This window comes from Melanerpes formicivorus, unplaced genomic scaffold, assembly GCF_026170545.1.
Source record: "Melanerpes formicivorus ecotype bairdi unplaced genomic scaffold, bMelFor1.0.p_v2 SCAF_11, whole genome shotgun sequence".
Lineage (NCBI taxonomy): Eukaryota > Metazoa > Chordata > Aves > Piciformes > Picidae > Melanerpes > Melanerpes formicivorus.
In genome coordinates, this window is record NW_027142363.1 from 687782 (window position 1) to 700647 (window position 12866).

The window sequence follows — 12866 nt, forward strand, 5'->3', positions numbered from 1 at the left end:
GCTCCAAGGAGACCCTCTATGGCCTTCCAGTATCTTAAGGGGGGGTACAAGAAAGAAGAAAGTTGTGGAGGGACTTTTTAGGGTGTCAGAGAGTGATAGGGCTGGGGGAATGGAAAAAATAGAGATAGATAGATTCAGATTGGATGTTAGGAAGAAGTTGTTCCCCACAAGGGTGGTGAGACACTGGCACAGGGTGCCCAGGGAGGTGGCAGAAGCCTTATCCCAGGAGATTTTTAAGGCAAGGCTGAATGGGGCTCCAGGCAACCTGATCTAGTGTGAGGTGTCTATGCTTATGGCAGGGAAGTTGGAAGTAGATGATGCTGCTAGGTCAGCACTACCAGGTCAGCACTAAACCCTTGCCCCTCAGCACCACACCTCCTTGGCTTTTTAATCCCGCCAGGGAAGGGGAAACAAGGAGAAGCAACAACAAAATCTGCTGCTCCACCACCACCCTGCTTCATCTTCCCAAAGCAGATCCTGCTACCCCACTACCACCCCACTTCATCTTCCTAAAGCAACTCCTGCTCCCTCTACCCTATCCTCCACCCTGCCTAAGCGGCTCCTGCTCTACCACTACCACTCCTGCACCCATCCCAGAGCAAGGGAGCAAGACTCTCAGCTAGCTAAGATACCACCCAGAAGAGCTCAGCCTCAGCAGGGAACCACAACCAGCACCCGTGGAGGACAGGGGAGGAGTTGTGAGTTGTGTTCCTAACAACCGGGGGGCCAGCAGGCCCCCCGGCCTTTGTAGTCACCACCACCATCACCCAGTGTGCACCATGGGTACTCACCAGAGACGAGAGGAGGATCCTCAGCCCAGATGGGCTCAGCTTAGGGCTTCAGCCCTTCCTGTGTGGGATTAAATAGGGGAGTGGGTGGGGATGGTAAAGTGGCCACACCTGGGGTGGGAGGAGACTCCACCAGAGCCCAGGTGCTCTGGGTTTGAGGGGAAGAAGGGGGAAAATGAGGTGGGTGGGGTGGAAGAGGGGCAGATACGGTGAGAAAGGAGAGGTGATGGTGAAAGAAGAGGGTTCCAAGGGACCTTTATTTTCCATAAACCTTCCATAATGCACAGCTGCAGCTCCTGGTTCGCTTTGCCTCCATGCAAAAAGAACAAACCCACCAATGCATCATCAAACAAAGCACACTGGTGGCTGGTACAATGAAATCTTTCCACCAGCATCACTTTGCCTGGTGGGAAAATCTGTGCTTTGCAGATCAAGATAACAATGAAAAACAAGAAAACCAAATTCTGCAGGAGTGGATTTTGTTCCTGGACACCAGCAGACAGCACCAGGATGACTGAGGGACTGGAGCCTGTGATCCTTGAGGTCCTTTCCAACTCCACCAATTCTATGATTCTGTGTAACAGTAGATGGCAGCTCTCCCTGGGTGCTGGTCAGATTTGGCATGCATCTCCACTGTCAGGAAGGCACTGCAAGGTGACACTGTCAGCCAAACCCTGTGCTAATAGATGATTAGCAGCAATGCAACACAATCCTCACCTGGAGAAGAGGAGGCTCAGGGGAGACCTCATTGCTCTCTACAACTACCTGAAGGGAGATTGTAGCCAGGTGGGGGTTGGTCTCTTCTCCCAGGCACCCAGCACCAGAACAAGAGGACACAGTCTCAGGCTGTGCCAGGGGAGGTTTAGGCTGGAGGTTAGGAAGAAATTGGCCATGGGGATGTGCTGCCCAGGGAGGTGGTGGAGTCACCATCACTGGAGGTGTTTAGGAAGAGACTGGATGGGGTGCTTGGTGCCATGGTTTAGTTGATTGGTGCCATGATTTAGTTGGATGATGGATTGGACTCAATGATCTCGAAGGTCTCTTCCAACCTGGTTTATTCTATTCTATTCTAATACAATACAAGCCATTCTGGTTATACTAAAAGGCCTGAATAGCTCTAGAGTGTTTAGAACAAAACCAGCATGTGGTAAAACATGACAGGATTAAAATTAACATTATCTTCTGGGCATTTGTAGAGAATAAGCTTGCTCTCACCCACAAACTTTGTGTGTAGGGGAGGAGACTTGCAGCAAGCTAGCTGGAAGAGCTGTCTCAATGCTAACAGAAATAGGAATGAACAGTCTAGAGATGAGATGCCCTCCTGTAAGGTATTGAGCCACATGAAACTTGTTCTGTGTTTCATTAATCCATACTATAGGGGGGTCCTGGTGCACTTACTGGCAGCCCAGATGGTTGTATCACTCTTGAGATATTGCCTTTTCTTTTTTTTACTAGTGTAAAAACAGAAACATGGAGCATGCAGGAAAAATAGCTGAGATTTGGAGGTGAGAACAAGGCAAAGAGGGCACAGAATCATCCACATGCTTCCATTTCAAACTGAACCAAGGAATCAGCCTGTGAACCTCAGGTCCCAGCCTCACTGTTTATGTACCCAGATCCTTTCTTCCAGCAGCAGGCTGATAATGGCATTGCTGTTGCACAGGAAACATATTCTCACGTGAGCTGTGGCCCTCTTGGGACAGAGCTTAAAAAAGTAAATGAAATATAAACATTAGCAAAGTTGTTCTATTTATTTGCCCCAAATTATTCAGACAGTGCCAATGGCCCAAACAACAGAAGACATTAGTGAGTTGCAATCAAGAGGGGGAGAGAGAAACTCTGGAGTTACTGAGTACAGAAACATCTCTGATGTGTTGTCTTCCTGCATTTCTCACCCAGATGCGAAGGGATTCCCAAGAATCTCTGCAAGATTTTGGCAACAAAGTCCCACTGAAACTAAGGGGGCTTCTGCTCATAGCTGCTTTTTCACTCTCCTCATTAAGACACTCTTTTCACCAGGTTTGTACCTAGATTACAAGTGTCTGAAACGTTTCCCAAGATAAAATTAGATCTAGTAGCTCCCTTCCCTGCCCAAATATTAATACAACCCAGCAGCTCAGGAGGATTAGGTCCAATTGCTCTGGTTTCATGCCCTGACTATTAAGCTGCCCTCAAGCATCCATACATGGAGGAAGAATATGTCAATGTCGATGAGAATGAAGCTTAACTGATACAGGCAATACATGTGGCTCATACAAATACAGAACATAATCACTAGAATTTAATTTCCATGGGGTTCACACACGTCTTGGACTGCTGAAAATTAGTGCAAGGCATCTGCCTGAAAAGATGAGCAAAGACAAATCCTAGAATCAGTCATTTTTACATCAGTAGTATTATTCTGTGCTTCCACTGCAGCTTCTCATTCTTTCCATCATTCTGCCTCAGGCAATGACAAACCCTTTCACCATAAAGATATCAATGAGCTGTTTGAAATGGTATGTGGCAAAGGGGGATGCCTATATACAAAAGCTTTTGCAATTCCCCATGGTAGCCACATAACAATGATTCTGTGACACCCTACCTATGCACTGAGCAACAGCTGTATTTTAATCTGTAACGTTAGACCACTTCAAAACCAGAGTATGTTTGCTCCCTAGATCCCTGATTTTCTGCTAATGCTGTCAACATGGGGGCAATGTCCACTCAACTGACCAAACAAAGTGTTGATGGACCCCAGAGATGTTTCTCTGCCCCTGCTGCAATGAGAGGGCAAAAGGAAGAAAAGAAACAGAGTCCATTAGCAGCTTGAAGGGGGTGCCAAGAGACTAAATACTGTCCTGAGTTTCAGTAGGAGATGTGGAATAAGTCACAGTTCCAGCTGATCCATGGGTGAGAGATGAGCAGGCTGCAGAGACAGACAGGGAGGAAGAGCCTGCAGAGGGGAGGTGAGCGAATGATGCTGTGGAGAAGCAGAGTAAGGCTGGGTCAGTTCAAAACTTTAGGTACAACCCCTCTTGAGAAGCAGCATGCAGTTGAGTTGTTTCACATGTACACTCTCCTGTGGCCCTGGAAGAATGCAATTTACACTCTTGCAGTCACCTCCTGTGTCCAACATCAGGGATGAACTGATCAGGGGTGTACAGCCTCCCTGTTACTCCTGAGTTTCCTTTTGCCCTTTGCCAGTAGAAATACCCAGAGCGTGGAGGGGTAGCACTTGCCATATAAGCAGAAGTGGAGTCAGCAGGGCAGAAGAGCTGTACCATTAATCTATCTGCTTGGCTGAGTAACACAAAGTCATAATTCAGTCCCTCATGTCCATCTGAAGCTTGACTTTCAAGTCAGAAAAGAGATCTGCAAAGCCCCTCATGAGGCAGACTCTCTTCTCAGGTCCAGATGTGGCTGTGAGCAGAGCAACTTTCCTTACACATTATATTACAGTTAAACACCTGGCTCTTAACCCTTCTCTGCTTGCCAGACCCCTGTATCTTTTCATTGTTCATTTCACTAAAGTATATTCTTTTGTAGGTAATTTGTAGCTCAGGAAACCCTTATGGCAACTCTTTAAGCATTGCAGATCTTGCTGAAATGAATCCACCTCATTAATCAGGCAGAGAAGAATGCATCGTGCCCACACTGTCTGAGTGAACGTCACAGAGTGTGTAACATCAGGAGCTTTTAATTACACGGTCACTGAGGCTTATTCAGACCCCTACCATCCTCCTCATTCCAGTGAAATGGCAATAATCAAGCTATTAAGAGAGCTGATGTTTATAAATCAATTAATACATTGATTACTGCACTGCTTAATGTGCTGCCTAGAGCAGCTGTTATTGGCAGTGCATGCCAGTTAATTGCTTCCTTCCTACCCTACTGGCTCAGTGGGAATCTCTCTCTTATGTTCGTTTAGCTGGTAATGATCCTGGATTGCTGTGTTTGTGGGTGGTAGGGTGTGAGAACCTCCCTTTTTCACCTAGGTAAAAACTTCCTCCCTAAATTCCTACCATGAGCAGAGGCTGAAGCACACTGCTTTACAGCATAAGACACGTAATTAAGGATGTTGCACTTCAGATTCCATCACAGCCCTTTCTCCCCTAGAAGCAGTATCAAGGCCTGCCGAGGGACTACGTAAAGCCATGACATCAGAGTAACAATTGATGCTGCAGGATGCATCTGACATCTCACAAAGGACCCTACACCTTTCAAAAACTGTGACATGAGTATTCTGCGAAGCAGCAATGAATAATTGCACCCTGCAAACCCCCAATGCAGCAGCACACCACAGATCAGAAATTAGCCTGAGAGGCATTGTCGCAGAGGCTACTGAGCAAGCCAAGGAGAAGGACTTTAGGGACTCCTGTCCATCACTCTCCTGTTTCAGCCCTGATGCCTTTCCTGAGGTTCACTTACTTCACATGTTGGTGTGTAAAACACAGCCTCACCAATCACAATCAAGCTTGATTGCTAGTAAAACTCCATGATACACCTTGCAAAAGTCTGCCACTGGTATGAGCTGCTGCCTTAATTTTTCTGACAGAAATGCAACAGCAGGGAGCAGTTTTAAGGAAAATCATAGTCAGTTTTGCATGCTAATTTTTTTGCACCACCACTCACTTGAATCTTCAGCATTAGTGCAAGGAGTTAGGTTTGTTTCCCTTTAACTGTCTCAGCATTGTTTACCTTCCCAAGATGGTTCACAGCATTGTCCCAGAGGACCACAAGCTCTGTGCTGACGCTGGATCTGGCTGTAAACAGGACTCACATCCTCACGTTTGCCTTCACACTGTTGTCTCAAGAGGAACCTTTTCTTATCTACGAGAACACAAACCCTGTGCTGATAGCCAGTGGATGCTGGGACTTGCTGAGACAAGTCTTTGTGGACCTTCTCGTGGACAGGCCTCTCAAAAGGTGACTGACACAGCAGTTTCCCAAGGTGTTTTCACACCATTACACAAACTCTGTGACAGCAGCAGCTGATAACCAGGCAAGGCCACAAGTTCCGCTCTCAGGAACATTGCTGTGAGACCGGAGCTGGCACAGGTAAGCCACCCAAGGGACCAATGCTGACACCAGTCAGATGTGTCCAACTGAATGGGACAGTGTGACTGCATATGGGAACCAGAGAAGGTATAAAAACCAAGAGGCAACAGGGACAGTTTGAAGCTTCCCCACTGATCAAGCAGCAAGGCATCATCTGGCTCCAACATCTCAGCCTTTGCTGCTGTAAGCTTCCCCACTACCTGCAGGGATCAGCTGGACACATCAGCTGGATCCACAGTGGCAATTATCTTTTACTTTGCTACCCCTTGCTTATTTCTTCCTCCTTTTCTGTATTTCTAACATTTTCTCCTGCATATGTAAGCAAAGTAAATCCCAGTGTTCTATCCCAAGTCAACTACTCGGTTCCTGCTTGGTTTCCTTCCGGGGAGCCATGAAAGAACCATCCCTTCCTCAAAGGAGAGGATTAAGACAATTACTAAGGGCAGCTGTCAGTGCTTATTAAGCATAGCCTTGTATGAAAATGGAACATGAGGTGGATTATCCACTCAGGCCACAGCAGAGGATTTTGGAGGGAAAGGGTTGGGATTTGGCTCTATTGAGGGCTTGAACCAGAACGCTGTAAAAAGACTTTCTTTAGGACTGTCTTTTGTGGTGTTTGGGGGTTTTGTGGGGGGCTTGGGGGTTTTGTCCATTTGTTTCTGTTTTTCTTGTGATCTGTCCATACATACACAGGAAAGAAACAGCACTGGATAAAAAGAAACTTGTTTATTTCCGAGCTCCATCTTGCTTCCATCTTTCCTTCTGCCTTCCATCCCTGAAGTGGGGATACACCATCTTACCTTTCATTATTGCTAAAAAAAGGATAAATAAGAAATTTTCCTGCTGTGAGAGGTTATTACAGACCAGCAATCAATTTCTAACTCTACTTAGCTACATAATTGTTCTAGCAAAATTATATTACTTGGAGTGTATGACATATCAATTAATGGGTTTTCTATACAATTAGAGTTCAATAAATCAAAGCAATTTCCTGCTCTGTTACATCCAGACATTTATGTGAGGGCTTATCTGAGGGCAGGCACTTATCTTCAACCTGCCACAAAAAGTTTTGTACCTTTGTACTCACAAGAAATAAGTAACCACCACCTCTCCTTTCCCACCATACCTGCCCCTTTTCCACCCCACCCACCTCATTTTCCCCCTTCTTCCCCTCAAACCCAGAGCACCTGGGCTCTGGTGGAGTCTCCTCCCACCCCAGGTGTGGCCACTTTACCATCCCCACCCACTCCCCTATTTAATCCCACACAGGAAGGGCTGAAGCCCTAAGCTGAGCCCATCTGGGCTGAGGATCCTCCTCTCGTCTCTGGTGAGTACCCATGGTGCACACTGGGTGATGGTGGTGGTGACTACAAAGGCCGGGGGGACCTGGTGGCCCCCCCGGCTCTTAGGACCAGGACTGATGACTTCTGCACTCCCATCCACAGGTGCTGGCTGGGGTTCCCTGCTGAGGCTGAGCTCCTCTGTGTGGTATCTTGGCTGGTTCAGGGTCTTGCCCCTGGCTCATGGGTGCAAAACTGGTGGTGGTGGAGCAGGAGCTGTTTAGGCAGGGTGGAGGATGGGGTAGAGGGAACAGGAGCTGCTTTGGGAAGATGAGGGGCTGTGGGGGGGAGGAGCAGGGATGCCTTGGGAAGATGAAGGGGGGCGGGGGGGGAAGGCAGGGGCTTAAGCTAACTGGTTTTCAGAGGCCATTTGCACCTCTGGTGATTCCATGATTCTATGATTCCATGATCTACTAGACACATGGCAGATGGACGCCTTCCCAAATGCTGTGACTAGGCACTTCCAGAGAAAGGACTGAACAACCAAGGCCCACCAATGGCAAATCTGAGCTGAACAGGGAACCTGCCCATCAGTCATGTGGACATAGCCACCAAGTGTGTATGAAGCACTATGTTGCCTGTGAAGAAGTGGAGGAGAAGGCCACTGATGAAGGTCCTCATCAGAAGAGGAGAATGCTGCAGAGTAGCAACAAGATACTGATGCTTAGTGTCCCCCACAAATAAATGGGAAAACCTAAGAACAACCCTAACAGCAATGTACAACAGACAGTGAAGCAACCCAAGGCAGTCCAGAGAGGCCTCAGGTGTGGAGAAGCTGACTCCAGCCTTCAGCAGATAAGGTATTACCCCTGAAGAACTTATTTGAGTGAGGCACTGGAAAAGAGAAACAGACAGCACAAGGTACTACAAAACAAATGGGAGAGCTGAGGGTGAGTGTGAATGGGATGATACTTTCAAAGGCACTCTCTGAATTTCACATTTTCAAGTGAATGGAGAAGGACTCTCAGCAGCTATGGGAGTTGAGTTAGCTTAGTGCTCAATACCTTTGAAAAGCTCTTTTTTTAGCACACAAACCCCTTGCAAAATCAATTGTAGAATCATGTGCCTTCCACTAGATCAGGCTCCTCAAAGCCTGATCCAACCTGGCCTTGAATATTTCCAGGGAGAGGGCATCCACAACTTCTCTGGACAACATCTTCCTGTGCCTCACCACCCTCACAATAAAGAATTTCTTCTGTACATCTAAGTCTAGCCTTTTTCAGTTTAAAGCCATTGCCCCTTGTCCCCCTGTTACACCAATCCCACCTTACCTACTGGAAGGCTGCAATAAAGTCTCTCTGAAGAAGAGTCTACTCTTCAACAGGCTCAACAACTCCAGCTCAGTCTGTCTTCATAGGAAAACTATTAGGGGCCTCTGAGCATTCTTGTGGCCTTTCTCTGGACTCATTATAATAGGTCTATGTCTGTCTTATGTTGTGGGATCCCAGAGCTGAACACAGCACTCCTAGTGGGGCTCATGATAGGGGAGTAGAGTGGAAGAATCACCTCCTTCAACCTGCTGATCATGTTTCTTTGGATGCAGCTCGTGGTGTGTTTGACCTTGGGCTGCAAATGAGTGTTGCTGAGTCACACTGCATGATGACATGTAGCTGCACTACCCAAAGGCTTGGGTTTCAGCTCTTGAGGCAGCACTCATTATAAATGAAAGATACCTACCAAGCTATCCTTTTTGTCTCAAGTTATCCTATGTGAAACACGTTGGGCCTGTGCAATATCAGCACTGGGAAGAGGGGCAATAGTTCAGCACAGAAGGAGCATGCCCTTCCCCAAGCCAAAATGAAAGTACATGGTGTGAGGAATGATAGTTGAGAGTGCAGTAAGTGAATACAGCTTTTAAAGCCCCAACACCCACTCCCTGCTTGGGAAAATGCATTCCCCAGGATTTTATCTCACAGCTGCAAAAACCACAAGGATACTTCAATCTAAAAGGAAACTGTTTCAGAGGAACAGACTGCTTTGAGTTTACTAGCAGTTTTCAAGGGACTTAACCAAACAAGCCCCTTCTCTGAAATAGGCAAGAGCCTTAAACTCTACCAAACCCAGCCCTGTGCAGAAATTTGCCTTAGATGTCCTGATCCTCTGATGAGTTCTAGGAAGAGTCCACACTTCAGCAAAGAAACACAATCAGCTGGAGTGTGAGAACATACACAAACATAAATATTCTGCTCCTCTGTAAACCTTCCAGTAATGCACTTCATAGCAAAGAATTTCCCAGTTCTGGAGATGTGGCTGATAGTCAGATGCACTGAGGGAGCATTGGAGGAGAGATTTGGCATGATTCACTGCTGCTCTCTGAGCCAAGACATAAAGGGCATGTTGCTGGAAAGGAAAATTAAACAGTACTAGAAAGCCAGTGCTGAAGAAGAGCTAACAGAGGAGAAAAGGTATCTCCCACATATGATATTTAATCACAGAATTTCAGGGGCTGGAAGGGACCTTGAAAGATCATCGTGTTCAACCCTACTGCCAGTGCAGGATCACCTGGGCCAGATTACACAGCAATGCATCCAGGAGAGTTTTGAATTTCTCCAGAGAGGGAGATTCCACAACCCCTCTGGGCAGCCTGCTCCAGGGTTCTGCCACCCTCACAGGGAAGAAGTTGTTCCTCATATTTGTGTGAAACTTCCTATGCCTTAACTTCCACCCACTGCCCCTTGTGCTGTCACTGGGCACCACCGAGCAGAGCCTGGCTCCAGCCTCCTGGGGGTCACCCTTTACATATTTAGGAACATTGCTGAGGTCACCTCTCAGTCTCCTCTAAGCTAAAGAGCCCCAGCTCCCTCAGTCTATCCTCAAGATGTTTCACTCCCTTATCATCCTTGTGGCTCTGTGCTGGACTCTTTCAAGTACTCACTGTCCTTCTTGAGCTGAGGGGCACAGAACTGGGCTCAATATTCCAGACATGACCTCACACGGTGCAGAGTAGAGGGGAAAGAGAACCTCCCTCGACCATTTAGGATGAGAAGCCAGAAGAGGACAGGGAAGAAAATGGCAGAGAAGTAAAAGATAATTCCAGCAGATGAGGAAAGAGATCTCAGTGACTAAGATTAAGGACAGACAGTAATTAAAACCAACAAAGGCAGGCCATGCTGTGGCTCGGCGTAGCTGTTAGCAAGCCTGTGATCAGGAGCAATGTAGGGAACAGTGGCCTACATTTTGCCACTCTGGGGTTAAAATTGACACACAACATAAATAAAAAGGATTATTTGAACAGATTGTGGTCTTAAAAATACTAGTGAATGCTCACAATTTTATGAATAACCAAGTAGTAAGAGATGGGATCTGCAGCAAGAAAGCAGACTAATTTCTATGCTCCGCTGAGAAAGCCTTTTGCTGCTGAGAAGAAAAGAAAGCACCAGACTGAAAACAGACGTGCCAGCTCTATACAAAAGAGATTTGCAGAGCCATGGAGCATTACAGTGCCTCCTATGAGGAGAAGCTGAAGTTAGATTTTTTTATGAAGCAGAAAAGGCACAAGTTGCTGGCTGAACTAATAAATTACTTCTGAGTGGCTCCAAATCTATCACAACACTCATACCTAAGAGCTCCAAATCCATCACAAGTTACTAGTGAGATGTGAAACGGTGAGAGAAGTTTCTTGGTGGAGACCAGAAGGCAGAAAAAAGAGCAAGAGGCTGGACTTCCCAACAGCAAGAAAGAGTAGACATGTCCCTATAGATGACTACTCAGAGAAGAGATCATCAAAAACACTTCATCTTATAAAATAGATCAAGGTTGGCCATTGAAGGGGTTTCAGTTACACATGGGAAAAAAACCAACCAAACACTGCCCCCCCAAAAACACACCACAAAAGCCCCACCCAAAACAAAGCAAAAAATCCCCCAAATGCACAAAACCCCCAACCACAACAACACAACCAACCAAAAGAACCCCGAACCAAACCCAATGACGAGCTGAGACACACCCCCGCCCCATAGATAGCATGTACTCACACTGTCCATGAGAGGTTAACACCACCTCTGTAAATACAGCTTGGTCAGGTTTTAATGCTTTAAGCTTACAAAGCACTATGTAAAAGCCAAGAATAGGTGACTGGTTGCTCTCCCTCTGACACTACATTCTCCATGAGTGCAGAGTTAGGCCTAAACATTGACTCTACAATATAAGGTGTGTTTTTCTTCCACTCTCTCACCTGAGCAGTTAATTACTGAGACATACTCTTCAAGGGACTCACCACAATCCCTTATTAAACATTAATTTAGTGTATTTAAGCCACTAGACACAACTATTGTCCCTGGGGAAAAAAGACCTATGTTGTGTTGGTTTCATTCTTATTGCTTTTATTTCTCTCAGTGCTCCTTCTTGTGGAGAAAGATACAGATAGGAATCTTCTCTGTGCTTTTGCTTATCCCCTGTTGCAACAAGTGCTCTGAGGATATTGAAAGCTTTGCTAATGCCTTCTGTCCCTCACCAAGTATATTCACTAGGCAGAATGCACATTATCTTCTGTGTCTCAGAAGTGGGAAAGTTGCGCTCATACAACTTTCTCTCATTTGTTTAACATCATTTCTGTCCTCTAATGAGTGAGTTATTGAAGGCTTGAGGCCAAGGACCATCATATATCTATTTTGTGAAGTTGAAAAAAGGCCCTCAAAGGATCCTTGAACACAGCTCCCTTTGACATCTTAATGCAATCTGTACTGCTAAGGTTTCTAGCTGATTTCCTATGCAAGAGATGCAAGATTTTGATGCAGCTCCTAGCTTGCTTCCTACACTACATGAATGACAGCATATCTTGAGTGCTATGTCTGCAGAGTGTAAGCCATAAAGTGTTTTTTCAAGTAATCATGAGATCTAAAGTGGGTTGCTTACCATGACTGAGTAATGTATTCCAGAGATAGGAATGCTTTTGTATATTTAGCATTGTGATTTTCTCTTTGATCTCAGCTATCACATTTAGCAGTGCCTTAACCTTGGAGTTTTATGGCTCCTTTTGAAAGTTTATCGTGCAAAGCTTTCATGAAACATACACATACACTTGGATATACCCTACACTCTTATTCCTTCCTTTTGGTAATCATCAGCCTTCTCCTCTCCTTCATGACATTTTCTGTCAGCTCTCACATCTCTTAACTGTGCTTTAGATAGCCCACTTTAAAAGCAGTCACTGTCTTCCTAAACCTTTATGCACCTTGCAGCTTATTGAAGGTAACTGGTAAACAGGAATGGGAAAACAGCATCCCCAGCTGTATCACAGTTCTTTGCTGAGGTGTGTGCTACTCCAGCAAACAAGATACTTGCAACTGTTTCAAAGTTAAATTGGCTCTGACAAAGGCAGAATGTTGTTAATGAACGTAGAGCATGCCAAAGACACTGCAAATCCAGGGCAGCAGAATCCACATTTCAAACTTTTTTCCCTATTATTTTTTTTTTTGAATGATAATGATTTGATTGACATACTCCCCAGAGGGGAAGACTTCTGAATACTGATAACATGATCAGCAGCCAAGCAGACTCTTTCACTACCTGCTTGAGATTGCTGGAACATGTAGGGTATTCCTTTGCTAGCGCTGACAGTAATGAATATCTCGTTTTAGCACAGCTTCAGCCACATGGGGGAATCACATTTTATGCTCTTCAATTTTTAGCTGGTAATCTCATACATAAAACTTTCTTAATACCCTCTTGATTTGTAGCAGAACACCCACTAATATCT

At 45.8% G+C, this 12866-nt stretch overlaps 1 long non-coding RNA gene across 1 annotated transcript; it reads left to right on the forward strand.

The window, feature by feature from the left end:
• The first annotated feature begins 7126 nt into the window (after positions 1-7126).
• On the forward strand, positions 7127-8401 carry LOC137444287 (uncharacterized). The gene is made up of 3 exons (XR_010988108.1): positions 7127-7155; positions 7274-7316; positions 7586-8401. It is a non-coding gene; the product is annotated as an uncharacterized lncRNA (long non-coding RNA).
• The last annotated feature ends 4465 nt before the right edge of the window (positions 8402-12866 follow it).